The sequence below is a fragment of the Lissotriton helveticus genome, chromosome 7, assembly GCF_964261635.1.
Source record: "Lissotriton helveticus chromosome 7, aLisHel1.1, whole genome shotgun sequence".
Taxonomy (NCBI): Eukaryota; Metazoa; Chordata; class Amphibia; order Caudata; family Salamandridae; genus Lissotriton; species Lissotriton helveticus.
In genome coordinates, this window is record NC_136068.1 from 1,655,491,619 (window position 1) to 1,655,511,100 (window position 19,482).

General features: G+C 45.4%; 1 long non-coding RNA gene across 2 annotated transcripts in view; it reads right to left on the bottom strand.

Annotated features, from left to right (window-relative positions):
- LOC144767595 (uncharacterized) overlaps positions 1–18,638 on the bottom strand; it is a 31,368-nt gene extending 12,730 nt beyond the window's left edge. Inside the window, exons 1-4 of one of the 2 annotated variants that reach the window (XR_013598273.1) lie at positions 18,573–18,638; positions 17,157–17,361; positions 16,910–16,979; positions 3,310–3,410 (exon numbers count right to left, since the gene is read on the bottom strand). This is a non-coding gene — a long non-coding RNA (uncharacterized LOC144767595). Of the gene's footprint in view, positions 1–3,309; positions 3,411–16,899; positions 16,980–17,156; positions 17,362–18,572 lie in introns of both variants that reach the window. The other variant, XR_013598274.1, reaches the window with a different exon arrangement.
- Between the last annotated feature and the right edge of the window lie 844 nt (positions 18,639–19,482).

Sequence of the window (19,482 nt, forward strand, 5' to 3'; positions counted from 1 at the left end):
CTTTTTTTTGCTTATTATCTATCTCTACAATTTCCTACATCTATATTTTGTGTTTTTTTTTAACTTTTTGCTACTTTATTACCTACTTTATTTCTTTCGCTCTCTCTCTTACTTTTTTTTCACACCTATTCTTCTTTCCTTTTTCTTGTGCCCAGGACCATGGCAAAGGGAGCCGACAAGGGCAAGGGGAAGGGCCCAGCACCCCGTACCCGGCTCCCTTGCGGGCGTTTGAGGGCGGAGCTAGTCCAGGCCAGGGAGAGGTGGCCGCCTTGATGGTGTTTGTGAAAGTCCACCTCCCTAAGACCGTAGCAGCAGATGGGCGGATTGCTTCCGGTTACGGCCTCCGGGAGCGTCGCCAGCTGTGGGAGAAGGTATGCCGGCGCATGTGGAAGGAGTCTGGGGTTTGGCGCACCTACCAGCAAGCGACGCACCGATGGACTGACATCCTGGACCGGGAGCATGATAGCTAGGATTGGAGATCCCTGGCCTTGGTAAGTAGCTATTTAATAACTACTTTTTTTTCTTTTGCTCTGTTATATTGCTAAGCTATTTTTTTCCTGAAGAGTACGAATGCTGCTGATTCGATTACATTGCAGGTAAATTAATCTTTAAATAGCTTCTGTCATTGCAGGTGCTTGCCTGGTTATTGGCGTTGCCACTATGCTTACTTGTTTGCAACTTTTTACTCATTTGAGAGCATTACTGCGTAATGGTAGAGACAGTACACTCAAGTCTAGTCCTTCTTTGTACTCCTGCATGCTGCTGCCACTTTGAAGAGATAGTGGTGGATTGATACGTTGAGTTTATAATTTATTACTTGTTATAGGACATTTGTTATTGGTATGCAATCATGATGACGGACTGTGTCTGTCACGCGACGTCTCGTCCTGCTGAGTGATGGCAGTCGTACTAGAACCTTTTTGTTGTTGGTGTAGTTAGTGAATTACATAACTTTCCTATTAGCCGGGCTGCGAATCTTGCAATACTGTACTACTATCCTCCTAGTTGACCAGATCAGATGCAATTGTTGTTAATTTGTTTCTTAGATTGTGTTCAAAGAAATCAAATATTTCCCCAAAAAACAATCATCCATGTTGTGTTTCTTTATTTCATGTTCAACAGAAGCTCCCAGGGGCAAGGCGGCGACGGCGACTGAGACTCTGATGGAAGAAGGTGGACAGGATCAGTCCCTTGCAGGCTCTTCTGCTGGCCCCAGTAAGTTGTTCTATTGTTATATTAATACTTATACTTCCCTAACTTTTACAGCTCCTATTCATTACAAACTGTTTCCTAATAATTCTATGTTTTACAAAATAGTCTTTGATCTTCTTCTAATGTAGACTACTTTCTACATTCTTATCCTGACTCTACCATCACTTTCTGTGCTACTAATATTTTCGATTATGAGTCCGTCTGTGTATCGGGTACTGTGGAGGTTCTCGCTGATTCGTCTCAGCTTTCCAGCTTCTCCGCGTGTAAAAAATGACTTCCGCATTTACACGCGGAGACGCTGGAAAGTAGTACGGCTTAACCTGCCGCGCACACGGATACTCCTATGGTGTGTCGCATCTTTGGTATTAACCATCACATGGACGGCTGAGACAAATCAGCGAGAACCTCCACAGTACCCGGTAGCCGGGTCGGAATTAGAACCGGCTGAGAGCACATAGCCATTGTGGCAAAAGCTTTGGAACCGCTGCCCGCGGGAGCCCTGATGAAGTCGTGGGCTACTAGCCCTGACGAAACACGTGTTGGCTGGGCGTGGTGAATAAAATCTGAATTGAAGAAAAACTTCCATCAAGACTACTCCCACATTGTTTGTCTATTGCTTGTGTTGTTTGATTACCTACAGCATTTACTCTGTAAAAGTCGACGTGTGCAGAGATACCTGTTGTATCAATTATGTTTGGATCTTGGTCCTAATTGGACGTTTAGGTTCTTCCTCCTATCTGGGGCACCGTCAAAATAGTGGTTAGAAATCAAAATAACGTCACTCACGGGAGGCGCCAGTTGTGGTTCGACAATCAAAAAACCTGGTCCGTTATCTTCAAAATATTATACTGTGTTTGCTACTTGCTGGTGTTACTGATGCTGGTGTTATTAAGTGTCAACTTTCCGTTGAATAATTTTGAATAACTTTATGTTAAAGACTATTGGCTACAGTATTTTTATTTCTTTCTTCATAGATGCTACTCCAAAAAAGCTCACCCGCAAGGAGATGGCTGTCCTGGCCAGGGCCTGTAAGCTGGAGGCTATTTGTGCCAAGTATCGGCGGTTGTGGGCTCGGGAGCATGAGGACACATCAACCAGTACATCCTCCTCCACTGCCCCCAGGTCCACCAGCCACAAGCCTCCAGCAAAACGGAGCTGTGGCCCGACATCCTCCCGCCGCCGCTGCACAGCAGCAAAAACAACAGCTGCCCCCCCAGAGCCTGGATGGCACGTGTGCGCCGCCTCCGAAAGCGAGTGGACTACCTGGAGCGGTTGGGCGAAAAACATCAGCGCCAGCTCCGGGACCTCCGCAAAGAGCTGCGGGACGTACAGCACCAGCTGTCCACACCAGGCCACCGAAAGAAGTGACTGTCCCTTGCCCCTTTTTTAAAGACTGTTGGGGGGGTGGGAATTGGGTTTTTTAGAAAGGGGACTTGATTTTTGGGGTGAACAACCTTTACAACGAAAGTTTTACAATGCACTACCATTACAACGCGGTCATTACAACGCAAACTATTACAACGCATTGCTCTGGGGGGCGCTCTAGGATAGGGAATAGGTTAATTTAATATCCAATAACCTTCCCTAGTGGCCACGGGGACTGGAGTTGGAATAGTAAATTAAACTATTCACTATCCAGCACCCCAAAGCGCTATGCGTTGTAATGGACTGCGATGTAAAAACCGTGTTGTAATGCAGGCGTTGTAATAGCCTGCGTTGTAATGTCATACATACGATTTTTGGACATTGGTTTGATTAGAGAGGGGGGGTGAGTTGGGGTAATTTATTTTATTTTTGTGACAAGAACATCCATAATTTATATTTCTTAATAATTATATTTTTCATACCAAAACACAGTATACGCGCTCATATTATTTTGTGTGGGGGTTGGCGGTGGTTACTGGACGTTTGGTTTTTCAAACTTACCAGCATGAATGAAACATCTTGTCCTGAAATGTACCAAAATGCAAGTAACCGAGTTAGTCAATTCAGTAGCCCTACTACTGTACTTTACTAGTAGTACTGTCAGTCTGTGCTCTCCTCCCAACTTTAGTCCTAGCCCATTATTCTACTACCTCTCCAATATGCTTATCTTACCTGTGATTTGTGAATCACGGTTGGTGAATAAGGTTGGTTGTTGAGTTGAATCCTCAACGGATGCAATATCATTGTTGTGCTGGTAGCAGTAGTGGTACACACTGGCAGTATCACCATATAAAAAAAAGGAAATGAAACATTGAGCGGGCTGAGCGTAGCATTAGAAACAGTACATTAGATAGTATGGTAGAGAACAGTGCCCTAAATTGTAGCCTAAGCAGTGTTAAATTAATGTAAATATAAGTAGTAGTTGCGTGGAGTTGGACTGCTATAAGAAATTAAGGCAAAGGACACGTCATCAACGTAACGTAAGCATTAAGCATGTTATTGTTCACGTCGTGTAGGAGGAGGATGTTCTTATCAATCCACGATGGCGCACATGAACTTCTGATTGTAATGATTTTGGCTGCTTTGACCTTATCCTCCCCAGCAAGTGTGTGGAATTTATTGTTGTTGTCAGTCACACTACAATGGAATACCACACTGTCATATAGCTACTGTTAATCGAAATACTGTGTTAAGTTAGCATAGGCTTATTAAATGTTTAAACGCCATTTTTTCCTTTTGCAGCTTCTGCACACGATACATAATTGTTGATTTAGCTTTCAACCTAGAAGAGCTTGTGATTTACATGAGAATAATATGTTATTGCTCTCATATCAGCTTTGCTTAATAAACTATGTCTGTACAGTGAGTGCTGAAGCTACAAGGATAACACGACACAGATTGTTGTGAGAACTGATCTCCGCACCTTCATAGACATAACATAAGTGCAGCTCCTGCCAGATTCTGGCTTTAAGCGCGTTTTATATTGCTTTGCTTGGAGTACACACACACACTTGATGCGGTTCGCATGCAGAGAGCTGGTGGAAGTTGATGTGATCTCTTCATACTAGGATCTTGACGTATGGGCCCGCCCTGTTAAAACCCAAAGAGACCTTCTTATATATTAATATAATATGCTAGTTACGGAGGGTGAGAATTAGGTGTGGTTAACCCTTATTCATTTCAGCATAATAGCATGCTGTCACCTTTTGCTTTCTATGGACTAGTAACTATGCTGATAACTTTGCTTCTGATAATATGTTTCCTTGTATTATCTAAGATACTGCATTTGAGAAAACAGCATTAGTAAATAAATATTTCAAATGTGCACGTGTCCTCATTTACTCCACGTTCTGGGTTGAAATGATTGTATAACGAAAGAGTGTTCATGTGTTCCACGTAACCTGAGGTATTGTAAGTTCATGTTCAGGTGTGTCTAAGCATTGGGAGTGTTGTTATGACCAATGAGACACTGTAGCTAGCTCGGTAAGGGGATTTTGGGTACTGAGGTGAGTTTTGGGTCACCCTAATTCGCCGAGGTTCCAAATCTCTGTGCACAGTTCTGTGGGAGAACGGAAAGCCTGCTACATGGCGCCCAAACGTTGGTGGTCTTATATCATGACACTTGAGTAGTTTATCATTCAATCCTTAACCCCTTCACTGTCGTTTCCGGAAAACGGTGGTGTCAGAAAAAACCTACCTATTTTTGAAATAGGTCTTTTCAAGCTTGAATCTTTCTAAAACGGTGTCCTTGAATTACTACCCAGTTGTGCTACAAAGTTTGCTTTGTTTTTCTAAGTTCCTGTGTAATCATGGCCCAGCCTGTGGACATTCCGCAGCATAGTCGCATTGCGGTGCGCAACCATTTACAGACTTTCCAAGTCCCATTGGAAGGCTTGGCTGTGATTATGGTGGTGAGTGCAGATGCAGCGTACCCTTTCCAACTGTTTTATTCGTGGGTGACGTTTCCGCCGGTGGACGCTAATTCTGGTGTGTTCCACAACTACACCCCCTCACCTGTACCGAATGAATATACTCCGTACAGGGCACTGGAAATACCAATTGATCATTGGCAGCATCGCGTTTGGTTTGTTGGCGCCCTACCCCATTCTTTATCCGCTGCGAGGTTAGGTCCTTTGTCCATTCCAGGCACAAATTGGCCTGCTCTGGCTGGATTTACCCCTCACCCGAATCACGGCGCTTGTTCCCTAGCGGAGGTTCGTAGACTACATGTTGTTTCGATTGCCGTGATTCGTGCATTAGTGCAATACATAGGTCGTCATCTCCCGGGTGGTCCCCCGGGGGGTCCGGCTCTTCAAACGGAACATGGCGGTTTAAAGCTCAATCCGGTTATGGTTAATGCAGTGTTTGGTAAGCGCCCCGATGACAAGGATGATTTTCCTTTCTGGCTTGCCGAGAAATTTGACCAACTGGAGGCTGTGTTTCCTAATTCTACTCCTGCTGATAAACATAGAATCTTGACGATTAGTTTGCCGAAGGATTTAGCTCCCGAACTCGTTGACTGTGAAAGCTGGGGGAAAACGTTTGCGGCTGTTTATGCAAGGTGTTTCGGCACCCCATCTATGGGTGTACTGCCTACGATCATTAAACGTGTTAAGGACAATCGCGGACCGGAAGCAGCGGTTGAATTGGGTATGCGCCTGTGTGGCTCTTTTGAGATAGTTTGCGATCTCATACTTGCTAATGCCAAGGGTGATGCAGTGAACTTCCAGGTGTTTAATGCTTTGGCGGCTTTACCCAATGCCGAAAAACCCCGCCAGTTAGCAAAGATTGTAGTGGCTGCTTATGAAACAATTGGTCGCACAAGTAAGGGTCTGAAGTATTTTTGGGTCAAGGAGAAAAAACAACCACAAGGGCAGTCTGCTGAGGCAGATGTCCAGCCCAAGTCCAAAAAACAAAATTGGCCTAAAAAACAGAAACAGGGGAAGCAACAACAGCAGACTCAGGAATCTTATCCTGCGGTTCAACAGCCTGCGCCGACAGAGCGAGTTTATGACTTGCGCGATCGCGCGATGATTAAATCACCTGATAGATTTCAGGTTTCTGATAAACGCTCTCCTCGTTCCTTACAGGACTCATCGGCCCCAAAGACCGGTGGTGGAGGAGGCGGAAGAGGATGGGGTGGTCAGCAAGGATGTGACCGGCCCCACCAGACAGACGGCGCAGGGAAGCAGGACGGCTCAATGCCGAAAAGACCGCAGTTTGCCAAAAAGAAAGTCGAGGCTTTAACAGCGCATCGATATGCCCCAGATAGTGAGAACGCGGCTTCGGAATCTGACGTGGGCTCTGACCTTGCTGGACAGCGCGACGGAGATTACCATAGTGAGAGAGGCCCTGCGTCCACTACTCAAGGTGACAGTGACTGATGTTTATGTTGTGATAGAAAGAGCAGACACGAGAGTAGCTCCCCCGATAGACTTTTTGAAATTGTCCTGTTAATAGAAGGAGACATACAACGCACTATAAAAGGGGTATTTTGGGAAAATCTTTCGTCTACGTATGACATTTTGCTTTCAGAGGCTGACTGGCCCCCACCTTTTGTCCTCGCAGCGCCGCGAGGGGATGAGGTAATCCTCCCCAGTTTCGCGAACACTGTCTCGAAAGAGCATGCGCAGCATTTTGCAGAAGAGTGGGCTCTGCCTCTCGCACCGGCTCTGTACCGCAACCAATGTGGTTGGGATAAATTGTCCCCTAGCCACGAGATTCCTTTGCGGTCTCAGCAGCAGCCTCAACCTCAATATCATATCCGGCGAGAAGCCAAGGCTTCCGTCGCAGCTATAATTGAACAATTGGAATATCTGGGTGTAATTGAAACGTGTGTGTCTCCGATGAATAACCCTCTTTTTACTGTGACGAAGCCGGACGGAAAGTATTGTTTGGTTTTGGATTACAGGCATTTAAACTCGCATTGCCGTAACTGTGCAGTACAGAATACTCACGGCTCTGCGCTTGTGGATAGTCTTGTGCGTAAGCGTTTTAAAACTACGCTTGACATTTCCAACGGTTTTTATGCCCATAAATTGGACAGTCTTAGTTCCCAAAGGACCAGTTTGACTTCAGCCGGGGTGCAAAAGCACTTTTGGCGTCTCCCAATGGGCTATAAGAATAGTCTTGGAATTTTCACTGCCCGCATTGTCTCCCTGTTGGAGAGAATCGACCCGGATGCTTGTTCGTATGTGGATGACATTTATCTCACAGACGATGACATTTGGGGGCATCTGTGTCGAGTCAACAGCATAATTTGTAACTTTGCTGACATGGGTTACAAATTTAACTTTGCGAAATCGCACATACACAGTGTTGTTCCTGGGCTATGAGCTGAACAATGAAGGTAGAGGTTTAGCTCCTCACTTCCTGGAGAAATGCGCTCAGTTGCCCGCTCCAACGACACTGAAAAAATTACAGTCTTTACTGGGTTTTTTGAATTTCGGAAGGACATACATTCCGGAATATGCCCAGCGTATCAAGCCTTTGTATGCTTTGATACAACCAACTTTTTCCAAGTCATGCTGGCTGCCTGAGCACTCAGCCATTTTGCAATCTTTGCAGGCTGATCTGCTAGCTTCTAAGTTCTTACTGACTCGTGATATGTTATGTTATGTTATGTTATATAACTTTTATATAGCGTACGGCTACTCGGTAGGAGTGTCCCGACGCATTCCACCATCAACTCATAATGAAATAACACAACACAGCTAAAAACAGACATCAGAAAAAAACAAAAAAACAGTAGGCAGTAAAACAGACTTAGAATTAAAAAGCCAAGTCTTCAGGCCCTTCCTAAACTGGAGCAAGTTGGCAGTGCTACGGAGAGGAAGTGGAAGCAGATTCCAAAGCTGGGGGGCTCTGCAACTAAAAGACCGCCCTCCCGCGCGGGCCTTCCTCACCCCCGGGACCACAGCTTTAAAGAGGGATTCCGAACGGAGGGAACGAACTGGACGATAGAAAGTCAATCTCCGCTGCAGATATCCAGCTCCTGATCCATGCAGAGCTTTATGCATCAGGGTCAGGGATTTAAACTGGATCCGCTTCCTAATGGGGAGCCAATGAAGCGTCTGGAGCAACCCAGAAGCTCGAGCTCGTCTCCCTAGGCCAAAGATCGCCCGGGCAGCAGAGTTCTGCACCACCTGAAGGCGCTGGACCAGGTAATCGGGGAGGCCAAGAAAGAGAGCATTGGCATAGTCTAGCCTGGAGCCGACAAGAGCCTGCACAGTAATCCTCCTGTGCTCCTCAGACAACAGAGGCAAAAATTTGCGGAGCATTTTCAGTATTCCATAGCAGGTGCCGGCCAGGCCAAGAATGTGAATTCGTAGCGACAGCTGGTTGTCTAGCTTGACGCCCAAATTTTTGGCCACCACGGAGGACTGTGCAGGAGGGCTCATGTCGGACGGCCACCAATGCTGCCACTCCGGATCGGCCACGCAACCAAAAAATAAAATCTCGGACTTGCCCGAGTTGGCCCTCAGACTGTTCCGCTGGAACCAGTCGAAGACCAGCGCAAGGCAGTCCCGGATTCTCTCTCCATCAAACTCTTGATCTTTCCCGCATGTGAAGAGGAGTTGCGTGTCGTCGGCATAAGAGACGATCTGGGCCCCGTACGCCTCCACCAAGGCCGCCAAAGGGGACATAAAGATGTTAAATAACGTGGGGCTCAACACAGAACCCTGTGGAACCCCAACTCCCAATGGCGGCATCTCGGCGGAGCTCTGGGAAACCCAGACCGTCTGGCGGCGGCCTTCAAGGAAAGAAGTAAACCACCTGAGCACCGTCCCCCTAAGGCCTATGTCATACAGCCTAGTTAAAAGCGCCTTATGGGGGACGGTGTCGAAAGCCGCCGAAAGATCTAACATGACCAGCATGGCCCTACCGCCGGCATCCAGAGTCTCCCTGATGATCTCAGTCACCTCTATCAGAGCCGTTTCCGTACTAAAGTTAGGACGGAAGCCCGATTGAGATGGATGGAGCAGATTATTAGCTTCCAAAAAGCTCGACAGAACACCGTGGGCATGTTTTTCCGTTAGCTTCGCTAGCGCTGGTAAAAGCGAGATTGGCCTGTAATTCGCCAAGGCCTCGGTGTCGAGCCCCGGTTTTTTTAGGAGGGGGATCACCATCGCTCTTTTCCAAGAACTGGGGACCCTTCCCTCCCTCAGGGAGGCATTGAGGATGGAGTTGACCAAAGGGTTCACCACTGCCGCCATCCCGGCCAAAAATTTGGCAGGGCAGGGGTCAAGTGGCGAGCCAGATTTGAGATTGGCCAGCAGCATCTGAGAGACATCGTTGGAAACAGTAGGGAAATCGGACAGCACCGCCGCAGAGATCTGCGGAAGTCTGCAGTCCACCCTCACACCGCTGCTTCCTTCCGGTTCCTCCAAGAAGGTGGCCTGAATGGCCTTGATCTTATTTGTGAAGAAACCAGCCAGATCGCATGCCCAAGCATCCGCCGAAGCTGGTGGGGGCGGATGGGAGCTGGGGGTCGTAAACTCCTTCACAATATTAAAGATCTCCTTACAGGAGTTCGCAGATGCCTCTATCCTCCTAGCCAGATAGTCCCTCTTGGCACCAAGGATGTCCCGATGGTAGGCCTTCACCGCCGCCTTATAGGCAAGTTTAGCCTCCCCATCGTACAGAAGGCGCCAAGCCCTCTCGGCCACCTTGCACTGACTGCGAGCCACACGAAGTGCCTCCGTAAACCACGGTGCAGATTGCCGAACCACCGTGGACCGGGGGGCAACCTTGGGGGCAAGATCGTCCAACCTATCGGTGAGCCATCGCTGCAGAGTCTCCGTGATAACCACACTAACCTGGTGATAAGAATGATTCCTGGGACGGTGGGTTTCACGTACCTGACTTTTAATGAAGGTGACACAGTACCTATTGCTTACAAGTCACACTTGTACACTTCGGCTGAGATGCAGTTTTCCACGGTGGAAAAGGTTTTAACAGCTGTACAGATGGCGATTCTTAAGGAACGTGCGCTGTCACAGGGAAAACGCATGTTGGTTGTGACACCCTGCCCTCACTTAGAGGCAGTTACGAAAGCCAATGTACCAAATTCAAAAGCTTTGCACCCTCGGTGGATTCAATGGGCTGCTTCCTTGACGTCCACGGATGTCACATTTATTTTTGACGCCTCATTGCGGTCGCAGGAGTACTTGCAGTATGAATTCATTCATCCTGCTCCTCTAGCAATGCGACCTTTGGAGGATTTCCATTGCATCATTTACACTGATGGTTCGGCGCAGGTTGCGCATGGCTCTAAACACGCCTACGTTTCCGCATGCGCCATTGTGGTCGGTGCCATGGTGAACGATGAGTTCAAGTCCAGAGTAGTGCATTCACAGACTCTCGGGGACTGCACTGCACAATTGGCAGAGCTTCGTGCTCTTTTACTAGCGTTGGAGTACACAGATCCGAGTGTGACAACTCTTATTGTGAGTGATTCTTATTACTGTGTACAGTCTTACAATCAAAACTTGTTCTTTTGGATTCAGAATGAATTTCGTGATTCCAAGGGTAGCACAATAAAACACAAGTTGATCTGGGTTCGAGTGGCTGAGCTTAAGGCTCAACTGCCGCTTGTTTTTGTGATTCATACTCTCGGCCATCAGCGTGTGGGAGTCCACGCTGTCGGTAATTCGCTTGCTGATGAAGCGGCGAAGTCAGCAGTGTCTAAGTATTTAGTTGCAGCAGTTACACGGTCCAAAAGTAAGATTGATAATGAGATCTTGGCGGCAGTAGCTGCCACTGAGAAGGGAGGTAAACATCCTGCGGGGTTCCCTTTGAAGTACACATACCACATAAGTCCCGATAAGGTTCCTTTTGTGAAAATACCTGATGTTGGCGACGCTTAATTCCCAACTCGGATCGCAGGGCTAGCTTGATTACAGCGGCTCATGAAGGTGTGGCGTCTGCGCATGCTGACGTCTCGGCCACTGTAACTCAATTACAACAGCGTTTCTGGTGGCGGGTGACTGTACAAACAGACGCGCGACTATGTCCTTCAATGTGACATTTGCCAGCAGATTAAACCTTCGACTGCTGCGCGTCCGCCACAGACACAGTTGTACATATCAAATAAACCACTCGGTTGTGTTTATTTAGATCACTGCGGTCCTTTTTCCTCTGATACTGCGTATAAGAACATCTTAGTAGCAGTTGATTCATGCACACGCTTTGTATGGGTTTGGCCCCATCGCAGCGCTGATTCACGGACTGTCATTAGAGATTTGCGTGTCTTTGTGGGAATTTTGGGCTGTGGTACCTTCCGTTCGGATCAGGGTCCGGCTTTCGCCTCTAAGGCGTACAAGGATGCCATGACTTCGATGGGGGTCCAAGTCAAGTTTTCGTCTCCCTACAGACCTGAGGGTAATAGTGTAGTAGAGCGGATGAACCGTGACTTAAAGCAATCTTTGACAGCTCGAGATATAGGCACTGGTAGAAACAGGCTGGCCCACCTCAATGGCGTGCAGCGTGCTCTTAATAATCTCCCGAGAAGGTCTCTGGGTGGGCGGACCCCATACGAAATGCTCTTTGGCATCAAGATGTACGTCCCTGACCTTGATGGTCTAGACTGTGTGGTTCTCGCCACAACCTTTGACGCAGATGAACATTGCAATGTTTTACAGGATCTACAAAAGACCAGAGACAGTCTTGCAAAGGAACATTTGCCCTCCACATCGGATGTTGCGTTGCAGATCCCGGTAGTTGGCTGGCTACCCCGAGTTGGAGAACTGGTTCGAGAGAAGATCGATAACAAGAAAGAATTTGGACCTTCCTATCGAGCTCCAGTCCCAGTCCTTGGCGTGAAGGGCACAAGAATAGTCATTTTACCCCCTCTTCCAGGTCGTAAGGAAAACAGGTTTATCTCCATTGACAATGTCAAGGTACAGAGAGTGGCCGATTCTTCTTAGTATGACACCAGCGGTATCCTGTCCTTCCATTCTGAGAAATTCGGTTTTGGCCACTACATCTAATCCTGAACCTGAGGTAGCCATCGAATTGCCTGCCATTTCCAGTCCTTTATTAAGTGCTTTGCCTGGTACAGACCATGATGATATCGTTTACACTTACCCCACTGACTTATCTATGCCTGACCTGCAAACCCGTTTGGCCACTGAATCAAGGTTTTCATTTGACACTGTTTCCATTGGCTCTAAGGAACCCTCAAAGTGTCGAGTTAATGCCACGTTATTTAAAAAACATTTTTTAATTCCCCCTTGGACATATATTTGGCTGGTGCTTTTTTCAGTTTACCTTTTTATGTCAATTGGTTTTGTGTTTTATTTTTTTCGACTCATCAATGGACATTATGTCGAGGAAAGAACATGCATTCGACATCTCAATGGAACTTTGGCCCCACTTTCCTCGTCACATTCTGCACACAGATTGAAAAGAGACTTGACATTTGTTAACATCACTACCTGGCCAGTCCTTGATGGTATTGTGTGGGATGCAGTTAGATTTCAAATTCATGGACCTACAGAAGTTGTTAATTTCCCTAATATCCTTAGAGTTAACATGGGGGATGTAGTGAAACAAAACATACGTTCTGATGATTGGGATGTTCAGGCAGTAGAGAGCTTGTTTTCTGATTTGAAATACTATGCTGCCTTTGATGCTGAGGATTTATATTTGGAATCCGCTAATTATGGTGATTTGTTTTCTTCCAACATTTTGGCAATCACTTCTTACATAAAACATCTTCCAGAAGAAATGCGGTTAATTTTACACAACGGGAGCATTGACCAGCTCCTATACAAGGCAGTTCAAATACATTTTTGAAAAAGTACACTTATTTTACTGACTTCAATCAGTCCCGTCCCGAGTCTTTTTATTTTAAAATGTCACAGAAGCCGATGTCCAAGGTTAGACTTACCGATACCAAATTATTGTACTCGAGGTCCTTTCTTGATCAGTTAGTTACTGGGGGCTATGAGCTATGGAAGGAAACTATTGACCTTAAATCAGTTTGGGGTTCGACAAGGCACTGAGGCTTTGCACCGTGCATGTCTCATCCCAAATCATATGTTGTTTTTGAATGCATCAATTTCACAAACAACATGCTTTGGATTGGCTACTTCTAAAAAATTAAATATCCCATCTATCCCTGATTTGGAGGAATGTACTGGCTGGAGTAATTTTACTCAGTTTTCCATTAGAGAATTACAGACACTTTTACTTAATTCTTCCTTTAACATATCCAGTATGGATACAAAAGGTTGGCTGATGTGGCACCTTAGTGCTGATTTGTGCCAGCGCCGTTTCCTGGGTTTATCTGATGGCTTTACACAGGTTAGGCCTGATCCCTGTTTTCACATAGAACATACAGTCACGACTTATTCAGTGGGCAAGTTATGTCAGAATTCGCTGAAACATTGTACACTGGCTGCAGTTAAACTTCACCTTTCAAAACTGAATGAGGATGTAGACTTAAATGATTTCATAAAAGGCCCGGCTAGTGGTAGATCAAAAAGATGGATATATGCTATTTACAATGAAATCTGGAAAACATCACAGGTTGAGGCAGCGACACGCCTTAGGGCAATTGATCAAGCTAATCTTGAGAAAGTGCTTGCAGTAGTTGATAATAGTATTAACATGCTTTCTTCCCGCATTTACACGTTAGACAATATTGTGTCCTCTGTTGTGGATATTGTACAGGATGAAGTATCTGTTTTATACCATGGTCAAAACCAGTTGCGTTCTATCATGCAATTTGCTTGGACCCTACAGACTTTGAAATCTGGCAAAGTGCCATGGACCTACATGAATGTCTGCTCTCTTTTTGCCCCTTTTAATTTGACTGACAAGCAGCGCTTGCTTTCTATGCGAGATGCATCTTTTTCTATGTTACATATTGAGAGATTAGAATCCTTGCCTTTTTCTGTGGCCGAGTCCACTGATGCAACGTGGCTTATCCACGGTTTGATAACATTACCTTTTGCTTTGTATAAATTTACTAATTGCATGCGATATGTTGCCATTGGTAGATATGAACCCTTAGGTAGTGGTTTCCTTCATGAAGTATGGTCCCTTCCATTCACTTACAGATGTTTAAAAGATGGACAGGAGGTGTATCTGAATGGGGATGAGTGTACAGAGACACCTGATCATTCATTAATGTGTAGGCACATACAATTACACGGTTCTTGTAACCAGGACCGACCAAATTTAGCCTGTGTTTTAAAAGGGACACCAGTTCCAGCAATCATCCCGACTTTTACCTTATTGGGAAACGGTAGTTATTTACTTTTGAATAATGAAGATTGTTGTGGGTTAATTAAAGGTGTTCCTTTTGTGGTAACAGTAACTGAGCGTGTAACTTGCTGCAGAAATGTACTGTACCCACCCACGCATGGGAACGGGGATGTTTCCATCTGGCCGCGCATCCCAACCTTGACGGCGAAGTTCAATGGCATGAGCAGAATAAGAGCTCTATTGTCCCAAAAAGAAGTGGCCTTGAGCTCGGCTCGAGAAACATTCGTGCTTCACATAGCTAACACCCGTACAGAGGTACAGGCCCTTTTAAATACTGATTTACCGTTGCATTTCAGCGAGCTTGTTCATTCTATCTTTAACGCGTCCTCCACAACTGGGCTGGCGCACTTTTTTAAAATAGTTAGCAGCGGTCTCGTGACTTCATTTGAGAAAATATTTGGAGTCATTCCTAGTTTCTTCCATTCTATTTTTTCAAGTCTGTTTGGTGGATTCCCGGTTTTCCTGGCACTATCGGCAGGCGTTCTGGTGATTTTTTGTTTCATTAAATATGGATGCCCTTCATGTGCAAGAAGCCGCTCAGCCCCTTCTGGCGCTGTTTCGCAACTGGATGCTTGAATATTATGGCACACTGCCGCTTGCGAATTTAAGCACGGCACATGGATTATCATTTCGATTTTCCTACTTCACCTGTGTCCAGCCTGTGTTTCATTGCCTAAGCTGTGATTTCGATTGGGCCATTGATTTGTGTCTCTGCCGACCGGTTTCTCCTGACGTCGATTTTAATCAGCTGATGGGTCCCGTCGTTACTCACGAGTTGGTTTGTACTGGCGAAAGGATTATGGCCTTGGCAGCGATGCATGGACTAATGGGTCCGTGGAACATACTCGCGGCAGCGCAAGATTTCTTGTCACTGAGTTTCCTTGAGAACCCACCGAGTTGTCCTCTGATGGTGATAGAGGCTCCGGTACTAGAGGAACACATATGTTCTTTTCCACTTTTGAATTGGATGGCTGAACTGTTTTCGGATGAAGATGGTGATTTCATGTTGGAGGCTGTTGCTGCATATTTTGCATATTCGGTCTTGTCCTAAAAGTTCTTTCATGTTTCAAATCCCGCCATCTTGCTTTCGGCTGACATACATCTTGCAAATTTGGTTACACTTTTTACCTTTCCAGACCTATTGACTTGAGCAAAAGTGAACGATCACTAGACTTTTTAAAAATGTTTCATTACACCATATAATTTCCCCAAGGTTTTTAAAGTATATACTTTGCTCATGGTTCTTGAACTCTGCTTTCATGAGGAGGCCCTTATTTTTGTCTTATCTTGTCCATGCTCGGATCATGGGGGGGTGTCATATAGCTACTGTTAATCTAAATACTGTGTTAAGTTAGCATAGGCTTATTAAATGTTTAAACACCATTTTTTCCTTTTGCAGCTTCTGCACACGATACATAATTGTTGATTTAGCTTTCAACCTAGAAGAGCTTGTAATTTACATGAGAATAATATGTTATTGCTATCATATCAGCTTTGCTTAATAAACTATGTCTGTACAGTGAGTGCTGAAGCTACAAGGATAACACGACACAGATTGTTGTGAGAACTGATCTCCGCACCCTCATAGACATAACATAAGTGCAGCTCCAGCCAGATTCTGGCTTTAGGCGCGTTTTATATTGCTTTGTTTGGAGCACACACACACACTTGATGCGGTTCGCATGCAGAGAGCTGGTGAAAGTTGATGTGATCTCTTCATACTAGGATCTTGAGGTATGGGCCCGCCCTGTTAAAACCCAAGGAGACCTTCTTATATATTAATATAATATGCTAGTTAGGGAGGGTGAGAATTAGGTGTGATTAACCCTTATTCATTTTAGCATAATAGCACGCTGTCACCTTTTGCTTTCTATGGACTAGTAACTATGCTGATAACTTTGCTTCTGATAATATGTTTCCTTGTATTATCTAAGATACTGCGTTTGAGAAAACGGCATTAGTAAATACATATTTCAAATGTGCACGTGTCCTCATTTACTCCACGTTCTGGGTGAAATGATTGTATAACGAAAGAGTGTTCATGTGTTCCACGTAACCTGAGGTATTGTAAGTTCATTTTCTGGTTTGTCTAAGCATTGGGAGTGTTGTTATGACCAATGAGACACTGTAGCTAGCTCGGTAAGGGGATTTTGGGTACTGAGGTGAGTTTTGGGTCACCCTAATTCGCCGAGGTTCCAAATCTCTGTGCACAGTTCAGTGGGAGAACGGAAACCCTGCTACAAAACATCCCGGGAGAAGGGGGTTAGGGTTTGAAAATTGGATGGGAATGGGGTTTTTTGGGAAAGTTTGGTAGAGAGGAAAAAAACACAGCATGGACAGTCAAACAACAAATGAAGAGAAACAAATCTTTGGATATGAAGATATTGATAAATCTTTAAAGGGACATAAAGGAAGTGCACTACTGCATGCCAGAAGTTGTTTACTAAATGGATGGTTAGGTTACTGCAAAGTAGCACTACTACTTACTGCAACTTACTAGTAACTACGAAGAAACACGTTGAGAGTACAGGGCTGCAGTCATTACGCAATTTCACTTGCCTCTCTGCCTTTAGAGAGAATAAACACTTATAACATTAAATTACTGTTAAACATAGCAACAACATAGCAAATTTAGAAGCAGAGAGCAAAGAAATGCAGAGTCACACTCATAGAAGTTCACAGCAATAACATTACTTAAAAGATAAGTAGAAACGAACGGATACTGTTACAGTATGTTGTTGTACTTGTCCTGTTGAATTTGGGAAGTTGCATGCATCAAGCCATTCCTCCTATTTGCGGTACTCCTCCGTTCCATCTGACGCTCCGTTGATCAATGTTGGTGACCAGAAGACACCCTGTCCTCTGCCTGCCTGGCGGATGCTGAATTGCGGGTCGCTAATGTGAAGCCTGACTTCATCCTTTTTTCCATTGCACAGGGTGAAAGCCGCCCTGTAAATGTTGATGGAAAAACAGGAAGTGATATTAAAACACCACTGAGAAAAAAATATATAAGGTACGTACGCTGTGTAGTGCAAAAAGTCACACTTTCAGTTTCAGAATATACAGTACAATAGTTTCGAAAAGGCGTACTCTGAGTCTCCTTTTGAAAGATAAATAAGTATGGGCGAATTTTGCGGATTTTTGCGGTGTATTGTAAACTATGATTTTAGAACAAAATGAGACCTTCCAGCAGTGCTCCCAGACCCTTAAGCACAGACGTTAAAATGTAGAATACCCCCAATCAGACCCCAAAAACGTGCGATTCTGCTACCTGTCTGAGGCCTAGTGGAAAATGGTGACAAAACCTACTTTGCAAGTAAAGTAGGCCCAAATCCCCCCTTTTCCACCATGGATGTTCTTCAAACCACTTGCAACCAAAATTAGACATTTGTCGACAAGTGCTCCAAGAGTAGACCCTAGAACCCAGGTGCCAAAATCTCGAACACCCCCAAACGAGCCCTAAGTTAAAAATAGTGTCAAACGCTTTCTTCAACTAGGCCCTAACTCCCCTTTGCCACCATGGATTTTGTCCAACCACTTGCAATCAAAAATATCCATACCCAGCGTTGCTCCAAGACCCCCAAACCCCCCACAAACACCAGGAACCCCCCAAACTGCCCCCCGAAAACACTAAAGTGAGCGAAATGCCTGAAAATGGAAAAACTTTTTCACCTCCGATTTTCTCCAAACCACTTTTCCTTCCTAGCAATGCCCCCAGACCCGTCAACCCAGGCGGAAACAAGTTTAACACCCCCAAACAGCCAAAAAGCAAAACCACAAAAAGTGACACAGAATTATTTAGCCCTCAATCCAAAATCACTCTGTGCGCGCTCTGCAGCTAGGCCCTAACTCCCCTTTGTCACCATGGATTTTCTCCAAACCACTTGCAATCAAAAGTATCCATACACAGCGTTGCTCCAAGACCCCCCAACCCCCCCAAACACCAGGAACCCCCCCCAAGCAGGCCCCAGAAAACACGAAAGTGAGCGAAAAGTCTGAAAAAATAAACACTTTTTCACCATGGATTTTATCCCAAAAACTTTTATCCGGTATTAGACCTTCACAGCAATGCCCCCAGACCCAGGAGGAAACAAGTTTACCACCCCCAAACAGCCAAAAAGCAAAACCATAAAAAGTGAGACAGTACATTTTGGGCCGACCTGGAATTCAGTCCAAATGCGCTGTGCAGCTAGGCTCTAACTCCCCTTTTCCACCATGGATTTCCTGAAAAACAAATGCAATCAACATTAGACTGTGCCAGCAGTGCTCCCAGATGCCAAAACCCACCCACAAAAACCTGGAAGCCCCCCAAACAGCCCCCCAAAGACAGGCAAGTGAGCAAAAACGCAAACACTTTTTCACCTCCGATTTGGTCCAAAACACTTGATTCCGATATTAGACCTTCCGAGCTATGCTCCCAGACCCCTGCAGCCGCCCGCAAAAAGCAGAAGACCCCTAAACAGGCAAAAAGCAAAAATGCAAAAACTCAAACTTAGAAAATGTTCAGCCAAACAGTCAACATCGGTCCAAACGTGCTCTGCAGCTAGGCCCTAACTCCTCTTTCCCACCATGGATTTTCTTCAAATCACTTCCAATAATAATGATGCTATCCCAGCAGTGCTCCCAGACAAATTTAGAACACCCCCAAACAGCCCCCCAAAAACATGCAATACTGGTATATTCAAAACATGGCAAATTGTGCTGTTCACAAACCATTGCTGTTTTCAGTACTTCCACTACTTTGATCCTCTTGAAACTCACCTGGACAGTCACTTGTTCCAGTGATTCACAAGAATCTCAGCAAGGCAGAACAAAATCGAACCACTGCGCTCTTTGAAGAAGAAGAAGAAGAAAAAGGTCCACGACTAGTTTTCACTTAGCTTTCACCCAAACACACGTGCCCGCAAAACACCCAAAAAGGCCAAAATTCTGCCAATTCTGGACCAAGGAACACCAAACCCCCTAAAATATTGCCAACATCATTATGAACGAGCCTGCATCGGGCCCGAGCCCTAGAATCAGCGTGAACCATACCAACTTAAACCCAAAAACCCTAGTAAATCGCACTGA